At 41.7% G+C, this 14,062-nt stretch overlaps 1 non-coding gene and 1 pseudogene across 1 annotated transcript; one reads left to right on the top strand and one right to left on the bottom strand.

Moving 5' to 3' along the window:
* Positions 1-2,337: 2,337 nt before the first annotated feature.
* On the bottom strand, positions 2,338-8,807 carry LOC139412632 (transmembrane and coiled-coil domains protein 2-like; annotated as a pseudogene).
* Positions 8,808-9,543: 736 nt separating this feature from the next.
* Positions 9,544-9,616, top strand: trnaf-gaa (transfer RNA phenylalanine (anticodon GAA)). The gene has a single exon. It is a non-coding gene; the product is annotated as a tRNA-Phe (tRNA).
* Positions 9,617-14,062: the final 4,446 nt, after the last annotated feature.

Genomic DNA, 14,062 nt, shown 5'->3' with positions numbered 1-14,062 from the left:
GTATAGGAATGAAAGTCACCTTGGGGGAGAGAGAAACACGAGAGGTAGAAAGAGAGGGAGAAAAACAGCAGAGTGTGTGTGTTAGTGTGAGAGAGAGAAAGAAAGAAAAATAGAGAAAGACTGGCAAGAATAGAAGCAGGAGAGAGTATGAGAGAGAGAGAGAGAGAGAGAGAGAGAGAGAGAGAGAGAGGGAAGGAAGGAAGGAAGGAAGGAAGGAAGGAAGGAAGGAAGGAAGGAAGGAAGGAAGGAAGGAAGGAGGAGTGGGGAGCACGGATGCGAAGAAAGAGAAAATAGGAGGGGAAAGTGGGATTAGTGGGAAAGGCAGGAAGAGAGGAGGATAGAGGGAGAGAGAGGAACAGGACACAGTGAGTAACAGAGAGAAAGCACTGCATAGCCCCCTCCATTAGAAAAGCAAGTCTCTGCTTTAAAGGTCTAATGCAGACATTTTCATCTCAATATCAAATAATTTCTGGGTAACAATGAAGTACCTTACTGTGAATGTTTTCAATTAAAATAGTCAAAAATATACAAAAATAGCTTCTTAGCAAAGAGAAATTTCTCAACCAATAATTTTGCTGGCACTGTCTGGGAGTGGTCTGAGTGGGGAGTGTAAAAGTGAAAAACTAGCTGTTATTGGCAGAGGTCTGGAACTATCTTTCTTATTGGTCTATTAACTAATTTACTACTTGATTATGTCAGCAGGCAGGCCAAAACTCCATCCAACCTAAACAGATTGAAATTTATTTTCAGACCGCTCTTATACCAAAAGGGCATTATCATAATGTTCACAATTTCACAGTATTATTCCAAACTCATACTGTGGAAACACACTAAGTATACAAAACATTAAGAACACTCTTTCCATGACATAGACTGACCAGGTGAATCCAGGCGGAAGCAATGATCCCTTATTGATGTCACTTGTTAATTCCATTTCAATCAGTGTAGATGAAGAGGGGGAGACAGGTTAAAGGATTTTTAAGCCTTGAGACAATTGAGATATGGATTGCATATGTGCGCCATTCAGAGTGTGAATGAGCCAGACAAAAAATGTAAGTGCCTTTGAACGGGGTATGGTAGTAGGTGCCAGGCGGTTTGTGTTAAGAAGTGCACCGCTGCTGGGGTTTTCACGCTCAACAGTTTCCTGTGTGTATTAAGAATGTTCCGCCACTCAAAGGACGTCCAGGCAATTTGACACAACTGTGGGAAGCATTGGAGTCAACATAGGCCAGCATTCCTGTGGAACACTTTCCACACCTTGTAGAGTGCAACTCAACATCGGTGTATATAAAACACAGAAAAATCACGTTTTTGAGTGCACTGGGCCTTTAATGAATTTAGAGATAGAATAAACACTTATGGTTAGAGTCAACACTGGATGAGAATGTAGATGCATAGTGATGCATCTGTGAGCTAAACCACCACCCCCACAGCTACCGCAGCTCTCGCCTGTAACAGCATATAGCCTAGCCATGGCAATGCTCCTACGCATGCACCAATCACAGGCTGTGGGAAAAACTAGAAAGGTAGACTGTCAGAAAAGGCCATTTTCAACAGAATTTGCCTGTGGAGAGCATGTAGCCTAGAAAAGTAGGTCAGACAGGCCAATTCCACCTAGGCTTGCTCTGTAGGCCTATTGATTTTTTATTTAAACTCAACTTACACCCACAATCAAAGAACATATTTACACAACTGTGTTCCACACTAGACCATAGTGTTGAAACCACAACCACCTCTAGATATCATATACAGTATATTGCACTGCGGCAGCCTATAGTCTAATTGCTCAGTCTCCAGATTCAAGCAAGCTATTGTAGGGCAGGCAACTATTAAGTTCAGATTCTATTCTTGCTGAGGTGTGCAGCAGTGTGGCGGTTGTGTGACGCAGCTAGCTAGCTGCCTGTCAGAAAAGCGTTCGTCTTTGACCCCAGGAGGTTCTCAGAGGACGACACTGAATTATTCATTAGGCTCCTCGTGGATCTGATTAAGTGCTGAATTAAATTGATTACAAAAAAATTATTAGCTGGCTTCAAAATCAGAATAATGAGTCAGGCATTCTGGAATGATTCAATGTTGCAGGCAGCAGTGTAGGCTTTCCTTGGCCTACATTTGTTACTGGGGAAGTAATTTTCCCAATTTAATGAGATGAAAAAAACATTTTATATTCTGTATATTGTTTAAAAATATTTGGATTAATTTCAGGTACAATTTGTGTTGAAAAATATGTATTTTTTTAAAGCTTATCTTCTCAGCCACATGTGTATCAAGATTTATTTATATCTTATAGGTGGTAGGTCAAGTTTAAACAATGTGTGTAGGTGTTGGCCTGTGGAGGGCTCAGCCTGGCAGTAGCCAGAGCACTAGGAAGTCCCAGTGCTTCCAAAGGACGAACAGAGAAAGGGCCAGTAGGATGGTGGCGGCCCCCCGATCTTGGGTCTTTATGAGCGGAGTGATGAAGTTGGCTGGGGTGGAGATGAACACCAGCACTACGGCCATGAGTGCCAGGATGATATTGATGAGTTTGCCCAGCAGGGCGCGGGCGTTGGCGTTCTCCACGCCCTCCAACTGCACCACCTGCTGCTGCTGCTGCTGGAGCTCCAACTTAGTGATGCGGGTCAGGCACGACTCCACCGCTTCCTGTACAAACACACACATATAACATATGTACATTATGTACAAATACAAACACAGCAAACATAAAGTTCCAACAGCTTCAGGGGTACTACAGTATAGGCTATGTTTCTGCTGAGGAGCCCATTTTGCCATGAGGCTGTGAGAAAGATGAGCAGTTTTATAGCTAATCTCACGCTATTCTACATATTTTGCAATAAGGCTGAGAATTTTGAATTTTAAAGCTAATTTCCTGCTATTCTACATATTTTGCCACGAGGCTGAGAGAACATTTTGCAGTTTTATATCTAATTTCCTGTCATTCTAAAAATGGATGACGTGTTCATTTGCTATCTGGACAGGAGGGACCCAATCTCCAAAATATTTCCTTGCGGGAGCTGCGGGGGTGTGGGTACGTCAGTGTGTTTCAGTACATCTTATACACAGTGCTGTAGTGTTAAAAAGAAATTGGTTGGTCGTAGTTCGCAGTGAGTAAAGTAATGCTCCCTAAACTTTCATTGCATTTTTATGTAAAAGATGGGTAAATATTCAAAATAAAAAAGGTGAATAAAATGCATTTACATGTGTTTCCCCTCCACTACACAGCTGCTTATACACCGTGTCTGCCTCTTTACCTGAGAGTCTCGGGTTATCTCATCAGACTGGTAGGCCACTTTCTCCTCCATGCTGGCCAGCTCATGTTTCAGGTTGGACATCTCCTTCTGGTGCAGCTCTGTCAGGTCATTCAGCTGCTCTTCCAGTCGCTCATACCTGTATCTCTCCTCCTGCAGGCACTGGTTCATGTAGGAGTAGTCACTCTGCAGCTGACTCTTCATGTCCTCGATGGCGTCCTCCATGTGGGCCTGGCTGGCTTTGATCTCCTGCAGGTCTACCAGTTGGGCGTCCCAGGAACTGTGACGGTGGTGCCCATCCAGCCTGGCTGGCCCCAGCCCTAACATCCCCTCTTGTCCCCCAGCCCCGGAGCACTCGTCATCACTACCGTCACTGGAGCACTCGTCATCACTGCCGTACTTGGGGCTGGAGGCCAAGGTGAAGCTGCCACTCAGGGGTGCGTCGTCTGAATGCCCCTCTACAGCGTCCTCTATGGTGTCTGTGCTGTCAAATTTGTTGCAGATCAAGCTGGCAAACTCTGTTGACTTAGATACCACAGCAGTATGGGTGAGTTCTGACACCCCTTCCACCACACCTCCACCAAAGCCACTGATCCCTGCTCGTATGTTGGCCCCTACATCCTTCAGCCCCTGCTGCATGTCCACCAGCACATCCTTATGCTGCTGGCCTAGACCATGCTATAAGGAGAAGGAGGTCATGTGAAAGGGGGAAACGGTGTCAACTCAAAAGAAGACCACTGAGACATGGAGGACCCATCTCTCACACCCACACCCACACCCACACCCACACACACACACACCTGCTGTAGCTCCTTCAACTTCTTGTGATAATGCTCTAGCTTCTTGTGCAGGTGGGTGATGGTCTGTGCAGACTTCTGGTTCTTCTTTTCAAACACCTGTCTGATACGGAAAGCCTGATGCCTATTGGCATTGTGGGCCAGCTTGAAGTACTCAGCCACGTTGTCATCTCGTGCCTCCTGTTCTATGCGAATCTGCTCAGTGATCTTCAAGATCTTCTGCTGCAGCTGCTCCAGAGCAGTGTGTGTCCGTTGGGCCTCGACAACCAATGACTCTTCAGGTCCTCTTGCCACAGCTCCCACCTCTGCCACAGCCCATGCCCCATCTATGCTGATGTGAGAGGCGTCAGAGGCGCCATGGCTGGCTGAGGGGGGCAGGCCCAACATTGTCCCCTTGCTCTAATCCAGCTAAAAGGGCCAGCGGTGGGGAGGCAGGTGTGATAGAGTGCAGGTAAAGAGAGTGGAGTGAGCATAATTTATGCGAGGGCTGCATCAGACAGTAAAATATATTTTTAAAGCAAAAAACCCATCACAATGACAGATGTGGTGATTTTTTCCTCGCCCAACCTCCAGCCCCCAGTCTCAGATCTTCAGCATGGCTCATATACAGTGGGCTCCTGACCTAACTGCCTTCAACGATGTGTATAGATACCATTTTAACAGTGCATAAACTACTTCTAAGAAATCATGATGTACAGTGCATTGATTCTAACCATAATTATATAAACAAAAATCTGTACTATCAATTCATAGATTTCCCCTCCGTTCAGTGCTAATTTTAACGAATGAAGTATCCGGTTGATTTTGGGAAAATATGAGTCTTACCTTTAAAGAAAAAATAAATACATTAGTGCATAGTTCAAATTGTTTTGTAGAGCACTTATGACATCACCAGGTTACAGGATTTTCCTTTTATGGAATAGAATGTATCTGATAATTACACTGATTATGACACAGCACTGAACAACATCAAAGCCATAGAGAGTTAGGACAACTTTTTGAACGTATAGACGTTCAGTTACGTAACATTTTTTTTTACATTTACATAGCATTGTTGAAATAATCCCCATTTAATGTTAATAGGGACATAACATGGCTACCATAAAATGTTGCAGTGTTATGTAAATGCATCACAATGCTCATAGACATTCAGTTTTACCGTATTTTTTAAATAATCCCCATGTAATGTTAATGGAGAGCTACAGTAGCATGGCTGTCATAGAATGTTGAAGTGTTAAGTAAATACAGCATAATGCAGAAACTGCATGTAATTGACAAGTAATTTTTCCAACAATTGTTTACAGACAGATTATTGCACTTATAATTCACTGTATCACAATTCCAGTGGGTCAGAAGTTTACATACACTAAGCTGACTGTGCCTTTAACCAGCTTGGAAAATTCCAGAAAATTATGTTATGACTTTAGAAGCTTCTGATAGGCTAATTGACATAATTTGAGTCAATTGGAGGTGTACCTGTGGATGTATTTCAAGGCCTACCTTCAAACGCAGTGCCTCTTTGCTTGACATCATGGGAAAATCAAACGAAATCAGCCAAGACCTCAGAACAAAATAATTGTAGACCTCCACAAGTCTGGTTCATCCTTGGTAGAAATTTCAAAACACCTGAAGGTACCACGTTCATCTGTACAAACAGTAGTACGCAAGTATTAACACCATGGGACCACGCAGCCGTCATACCGCTCAGGAAGGAGACGCGTTCTGTCTACTAGAGATGAACATACTTTCGTGCGAAAAGTGAAAATCAATCCCAGAACAACAGCAAAGGACCTTGTGAAGATGCTGGAGGAAAAAGGTACAGAAGTACCAATATCCACAGTAAAACGAGTCCTATATCGACATAACCTGAAAGGCCGCTCAGCAAGAAAGAAGCCACTGCTCCAAAACTGCCGTAATGTAACGCCTGTCGTCAGGAGTGGACCAAAGCGCAGCATGAAAAGTGTTCATGATTATTTTATTATCAAAAAACACTCAAACAAAGTAACAAAACGAAAGCGAACAGTTCTGTCAGTAAACAAATATCAAAACAGAAAATAACTACCCAACAAAACACAGGTGGGAAAAAGGCTGCCTAAGTATGATTCCCAATCAGAGACAACGATAGACAGCTGCCTCTGATTGGGAACCAAACTCGGCCAAAACAAAGAAATAGACAACATGGAATGCCCACCCCAAATCACACCCTGACCTAACCAGGGCGTGACACATAAAAAAAGCAAGACAACGGTTTGCAACTGCACATGGGGACAAAGATCGTACTTTTTGGAGAAATGTCCTCTGGTCTGATGAAACAAAAATAGAACTGTTTGGCCATACTGACCATCGTTAGGTTTGGAGGGAAAAGGGGGAGGTTTGCAAGCCGAAGAACACCATCCCAACCGTGAAGCACGAGGGGTGGCAGCATCATGTTGCAGGGCTGCTTTGCTGCAGGAGGGACTGGTGCACTTCACAAAATAGATGATATCATAATGAAAGAAAAGTATGTGGATATATTGAAGCAACATCTCAAGACATCAGTCAGAAAGTTAAAGCTTGGTCGCAAATGGGTCTTCCAAATGGACAATGACACCAAGCATACTTCCAAAGTTGTTACAAAAAGGCCAACAAAGTCAAGGTATTGGAGTGGCCATCACAAAGCCCTGACCTCAAAACAATAGAAAATGTGTGGGCAGAACTGAAAAAGTGTGTGCGAGCAAGGAGGCCTACAAACCTGACTCAGTTACACCAGCTCTGTCAGGAGGAATGAGCCAAAATTCACCCAACTTATTGTGGGAAGCTTGTGGAAGGCTACCCGAAACATTTGACCAAAGTTAAACAATTGAAAGGCAATGTTACCAAATATTAATTGAGTGTAGGTAAACTTCTGACCCACTGGGAATGTGATGAAAGAAATAAAAGCTGAAATAAATCATTCTCTCTACTATTATTCTGACATTTCACTTTCTTAAAATAAAGTCTCCACCCGGCACAGCCAGAAGAGGACTGGCCACCCCACATATGCTCTCTCTAATTCTCTCTTTCTTTCTCTCTCTCGGAGGACCTGAGCCCTAGGACCATGCCCCAGGAAGACCGTGCTGCTGCTCCAGTTTAAACTGTTCTGCCTTATTATTATTCGACCATGCTGGTCATTTATGAACATTGGAACATCTTGGCCATGTTCTGTTATAATCTCCACCCGGCACAGCCAGAAGAGGACTGGCCACCCCACATAGCCTGGTTCCTCTCTAGGTTTCTTCCTAGGTTTTGGCCTTTCTAGGGAGTTTTTCCTAGCCACCGTGCTTCTACACCTGCATTGCTTGCTGTTTGGGGTTTTAGGCTGGGTTTCTGTACAGCACTTTGAGATATCAGCTGATGTACGAAGGGCTATATAAATACATTTGATTTGATTTGATTTGATTTGACAGGGAATTTTTACTAGGACTAAATGTCAGGAATTGTGAAAAACTTAGTTTAAATGTATTTGGCTAAGGTGTATGTAAACTTCCAACTTCAACTGTATGTATATACTGTATTCTATACTATTCTACTGTATCTTAGTCACTTTAATCATGTTTACACATCTTGCGTTACTCATCTCATATATATATACTTGATTCTATATTATTCTACTGTATCTTAGTCCATGCCGCTCTGACATCGCACGTCCATATATAGTATGTATATATTCTTAATTCCATTCCTACTTAGATTTGTGTGTATTGGGTATACGTTGTGAAATTGCTAGATATTACTTGTTAGATATTACTGTACTGTCGGAGGTAGAAGCACAAGCATTTCGCTACAACCGCAATAACATCTGCTAAACACGTGTATGTGACCATACATCACAAACCCCTGAAGTGTCTTATTGGTATTATAAACTGGTTACCAACTTAATTAGAGCAGTGAAAATACATGTTTTGTCATACCCATGGTATACAGTCTGATATACCATGGCTGTCAGCCAGTCAGCATTCAGGGCTCGAATCACCCAGTTTATAATTCATTTTATAATACAAATAATACATTCTAGAGCGTGCATTATTAGCCTATAATGCATGGAATATTTGCATGGTAGAATTTTTGCATGTTTTGTTTGAGCTACTTTTGAACGCAAAAGTCAAATTGAAAACAGTATTGGTATTGTTGAATTCGATTTACATAATAGCAAGCTAGGACTGAAGATTTGGTTAGCTAAACTAGCAAGTCTGTTTGTTTGATTACCAAGGCAACTACTATCTAGTAAACTTGCTAGCTACTTCAGTGGATGTTGAACACATTTCTACCCAAAAATGAACACGTTTCTAGTGGCTCTGCGTGTTCTCTGGAAAATAATGCAACTCCATGGAAGGTCTGTTCCACTCCTCTAGCGTGTCATGGAACCCTCCATGTTGTTCATTATTTTCCATAGAATGCATAGCACCTCATTGATTATCCCTTACGTAGTGTCATGTAAATGCATCATCATGCTCACTGTAAAAATTCAGTTTTATAATATTGTTTTTATATTCCCCATGTAATGTTAATGGGGAGGTAACAGTGCAGCCATAGAATTTTAAAATGTCATTTAACTGCATCATAATGCAGAAACCGTGTTGGCCCAACTCTCTAAATACATGGCGCTGGTTGGGCCTTCACTTCATCTTGACTGACATCACGCACACATGGATGTGTGGAGCTGTGAGCATCTGCAGATTATTTCTTCCATTATAAAAGACTAGATTTTTACTCCCTTACTAGCTCTGACTTTGCGGATAGCAACTTTCATGAGGAAACAATGTACTTACAATGTACTGTGATATGTGGTTATCCCACCTAGCTATCTTATGATGGTCTTAAGATGAATGCACTAACTGTAAGGTGTTCTGGATAAGTGTCTGCTAAATGACTAAAATGTAAATGTTGATCATTCTGCAGGATTTTACCGTGTTGATTTGTTTCTCTCTTCTTTACACTACAAACATGAGTGCAACGACCTGCAAGACACCTACAACAGTGTGCTAAAAATACTTTCGTTTTAAAACTTTCCTGATTAATTATTTTTCATGGGTGAGAGAGATGAGTGACGAATTACCTAAGAGAGACCTCTTCTAGGTCCCGCCTTCGCTCTATCTCCATTGGCCAATTCCACAGCTCTGCTGTCATTGGACACTTCTTGGTGGTCGTTGCTTGCTACCGGTCCCGCCTTCGCTCTATCTCCATTGGCCAATTCCACAGCTCTGCTGTCATTGGACACTTCTTGGTGGTCGTTGCTTGCTACCGGTGCCGTCTCTGGTTGGCTGGGAATGGCAAATCTTGTTAGCGTCTTTTTAGCGCACGGCAGAAATGTCCTAGATTCACCGTTGCCAAGCCGATAGCAGTTGTATTATATACTAGTGTCCTTCCTTGCCCTGAACAACCATGTTTTTGTTGGAGTTTGAGCAACACCCAACGTCTATACCACGACATCCTCCGTTAAACATATTGTATAGTCAAATATGTACAATGGACTTCAAACTCTAAGCGCCGAAATAGCTCAGTTGGGAGAGCGTTAGACTGAAGATCTAAATGTCCCTGGTTCGATCCCGGGTTTCGGCAGCAGGTGGGAGTTTCCTTTTTTGCCTTGCTTTCTTACATTTTTTTATTACTCGGAAACCGCGACAGTAGGACTTTCGATCAACCCTAGTACCTGAATCCATGATGTAATAACGTTGCCGTTCTATCATGTATTGAATCCAGCAAAAATACGCTTGTAATTTCTGTAGGCTACTGTCAAATAAAGCAGCCTCAATAATGATGTTAAATAATTTCAGCAGGGGGCGATGTTGACCTATTAATTTACTGTACTCTTAGTTTCCGCTCATGGCTGCTCTTTGGCCTGTGCAATACCAGACTATTCCATCTCCTTACTCACACGAGGGTTCAGCTGTCTTATATTCATGCTTTACAATACAACAGAGCGGACGGTACTCACAAATACAGTAAAATATTGTTTTTTTACTATAAAATAGATCCAAGGAGGTTGAAGTTAAACAGATTACAGCAGCTTGGAAAAAGCAGAACAAAGTAAAGTAGCTTGACCCCTTTTCTCTTGGGTTCTTATTACTAAACCCAGATGATGACAATTTAATATGGGTTTTATTTGCATGGCCATTTGAAGCACCATTGTAACATGGGCAGGAACATTCCAGTGACAAAAAAATATTTATAATAGTTTATGAATGGACAACCCAGCCCAGTTGCAATATCTTCCACAGACCTCTCCCCTGAGATTCAACTCTTGAGTGTACCGTGTACCATATGCACCCCATCAAATACAGCAAACTGACTTTATATTATGCACACGTTTAAAGACACTCACATTACGTCTACTTACAACAGGTTAACTTATGAATAATTTACGATTGTAGGTTGGCGGTTTCTCATAGCGCATGCAAACACTATCAGGAAATAACACTGATCACATTTTTGAACCTTTTACTGCAGTGGGCTAAATCAGGGTCACACAGAGTGATTATTGGTAGTCTTAAACAAATCTACTTTGAAACAAAAGTATACATCTCACACACATGGCTATGGGCTTTAAAAAAAGAAGACACCTGTACCATGTCAGATATATTACATTTTTATATTTCATCCTAATATTACACTTTATATACATCACAGAAGACTGAAATATAATAAAACTGTTTGACATAGAAACAACAATATGAAATAAAACACAGGTAAAACATAATGTTGACTGCACTGGGCATTTAAGACCAGATCCTGCATCCCTCCTGGTTATTGAGTGATTTCCCAAGGCACAAACACAAATATCTGTCCGTTTAATCTTTATTGCAGGGTAGGGTTTGGTCACTTACACATAACCATGTGTATGTGACTAATACAATTTGATTTGGGTAGGGTTTGTTTGTGCTGGAAGGATAAAGTATTGGTCTTCTGTTTCTCACGCACAGACTTTCTCTTGAATCGATTGTTAGTGTACATGCCCTATGTATTATACTGTACTATTGAAGGGCCCAGTTGATGATGTGGAGACCTGTTAGCATTCAGTTCTAGGAGAGGTACAGTAGCATGATAACTCAGCTGGGGGTCCTTTATCTACAGGTTTTTTAATTCCCAAAGCACTTCATGTAACATTTGTTTGGCCAATAACTCCTCCTATAGAGGTGGTGTTTAGAATAGCTAGACTGTACTGTACAACTCCAGTGCCCCCTACACCTGTTGAGTGTAGGGGGCAGTATTTTGATGTTTGGATGAAAAACGTACCCAAATGAAACGGTCTATATCTCAGGCCCAGAAGCTAGAATATGCATAAATTGTCAGATTAGGATAGAAAACACTCTAGAGTTTCCAAAACGGTCAAAATATTGTCTGTGAGTATAACAAAACTGATATTGCAGGCGAAAACCTGAGGAAAATCCAACCAGGAACTGCCTCTTATTTTGAAAGCTCCCTGTTCCATTGCATGCCTTCCCTTCATTTAAAGGGATATCAACCAGATTCCTTTCCATATGGCTTCCACATGGTGTGAACAGTCTTTAGATATAGTTTCAGCCTTTTATTCTGAAAAATTAGCGAGAACGATCACATCACGTCAGTGGATGGCTGTGTCCCCCCTGAGTTTTGCATGCGCAACAGCTTGGAGCAGACATTTTCTCTCTCTCTCCTATTGAAAAAGCTACGGTCCGGTTGAAATATTATAATTTTTTTATTGTAAAAACAACCTGAGAATTGATTATAAAAAACGTTTGACATGTTTCTACGAACTTTATGGATATTATTTGGAATTTTCATCTGCCCGTCATGACCTGCACGAGCCTGTGGATTTCTGAACAAAACGCGCCAACCAAATGGAGGTTTTTGGATATAAAAATAATCTTTATCGAACAAAAGGGACATTTAATGTGTAACTGGGAGTCTCGTGAGTGCAAACATCTGAAGATCATCAAAGGTAAGCGATTCCTTTTATTGCTTTTCTGACTTTCGTGACCAATCTACTTTGCTGCCAGCTGTTTGTAATGTTTTGTCTACTGAGACAGATGTCCTCACAAACGCTTGGTTTGCTTTTGCTGTAAAGATTTTTTGAAATCTGACATACCAGGTGGATTTTAACAAGCTAAGCTGTGTTTTGCTATATTGCACTTGTGATTTCATGAAAATTAAATATTTCTAGTAATTTAATTTGAATTTGGCGCTCTGCAATTCAGATGATGTTGACGAAAATGATCCCGCTAACGGGATGGGTGCGCCAAGAAGTTAACTCCTACCACCATCATCAGAACAACTAGTAATGCCAGCAGCCTGCTGTGGGCAGGGGGAGGGGATACACTAATGCTATGATGCTTTGAATGTGAAATGTCTGAGATAGAAGGGGTAGATGAGGCCTCATCAGCACAGATGTAAATTTGGTGTCACTGAAGCAGTGCGTACATTTACACTTATCCACAGTCACTCAGCACTAACAGTAGAAATGGCTTTTCTAGTCTGTCCTGTGGGTCTTAAAATAAGCCTGATAAGCAAGGATAATAGCTCACACACAGCTGGCCTGACCTGCCCTTACTGTATACACTTTGTATTGCTACGTGGAGGATTGATCAGAGATACTGTCTTCTGTTGAATCATGTACTCTCAGAATCTCCCTGTATTTGTATGCCCACAGACCCATTTGTTAAATGTCAGTCTAGAGATGTCTAGTCTAGTAGATTTAAATGTCACACAATGGTCTGAGTGGCTGAGCCAGCGAAGCGGGTTGGGGGACCGGATGAACCTCTCATTTCCTTCAGCAGAAGCCCCAAATAGGCCCACTTCCTCATAAACCCCCTCTATATCTTAATACACTTACTCTACCATAGATCTGGTAGAATGAACTTGCGTAGACCCTATTCTACTAGCGAGGCTAAACAAGCCACGTGCTGTAAATCACCCTTGTACTTGAGTAGGAGAGAAAACAGGATGGCTGTCGCCTAAAAGGGTTTGAGGCAACAAATGGTTCGCTGTTGGAGTGGTTTCTGGAGGTCAAATGGTTCCTAGACAGGAGAGAGAAGAAGAGATAGGCACACACAGCCATGCACACAAAACCTCTGTGATGTGTCTCCTATCCCGTACTCTAGACATTCCACCTCTTTACTTTCAAACTAGAGCCTACCCAAAGGGCACAAACTGGTTGAATTAACGTTTTCAATGCAATTTGCCAAGGTATTGTAATGTGGAATCTATGTGTAAAATACACTGGATTTGCAAAAAGTCATCAACAATTCCATGGTATAAAACCAGATAACGGGACAGATAGAACAGATATCGGGACAGTTGGGAAGATTTTGGGACACCTTGCAATCATGAAGCAATATGGGCCTACACATACAGACCTGCCTATGACTGGAACGAATTGCAAAAATCGCCGAAGTTGGAGACTTTATATCTCCCTCCCTCAATAACTTTAAACATCAACTATCTGAGCAGCTTACAAATCTCTGCAGCTGTACACAGCCCATCTGTAAATAGCCCATCTACCGACCTCATCCCCATATTGTTTTAATTTACTTTTTTGCTATTTTGCACACCAGTATTTCTACTTGCGCATCATCATCTGCACATCTATCACTCCAGTGTTAATTTGCTAAATTGTAATTACTTCGCTACTATGGCCTATTTATTGCCTTACCTCCTCACGCCATTTGCACACACTGTATATAGACTTTTTTCTATTGTGTTATTGACCGTACGTTTGTTTATTCCATGTGTAACTCTGTGTTGTTTCTGTTGCACTGCTTTGCTTTATCTTGGCCAAGTCGCAGTTGTAAATGAGAACTTGTTTTCAACAGGCCTACCTTGTTAAATAAAGTTGAAATAAAAAAAGTTGAAATAAAAAAATTATAAGTTGTGTGGATAAAGGAATGGGGTGGTGAAATAATTTTATGTCATGGACAAAGTAACTCAAAATGTGTGATGATATTAATTAATAAAAATGTCGATCTGAATGTGCAAATGGTCAGGAATGAATCGCAAGGAAGGTGGATCTTTTTGAATATGAAAGTGGAC

The sequence above is a fragment of the Oncorhynchus clarkii genome, chromosome 7, assembly GCF_045791955.1.
Source record: "Oncorhynchus clarkii lewisi isolate Uvic-CL-2024 chromosome 7, UVic_Ocla_1.0, whole genome shotgun sequence".
NCBI lineage: Eukaryota > Metazoa > Chordata > Actinopteri > Salmoniformes > Salmonidae > Oncorhynchus > Oncorhynchus clarkii.
Note: the sequence above shows the minus strand (reverse complement) of the source record. Positions and strands in the feature narration are given on the sequence as shown.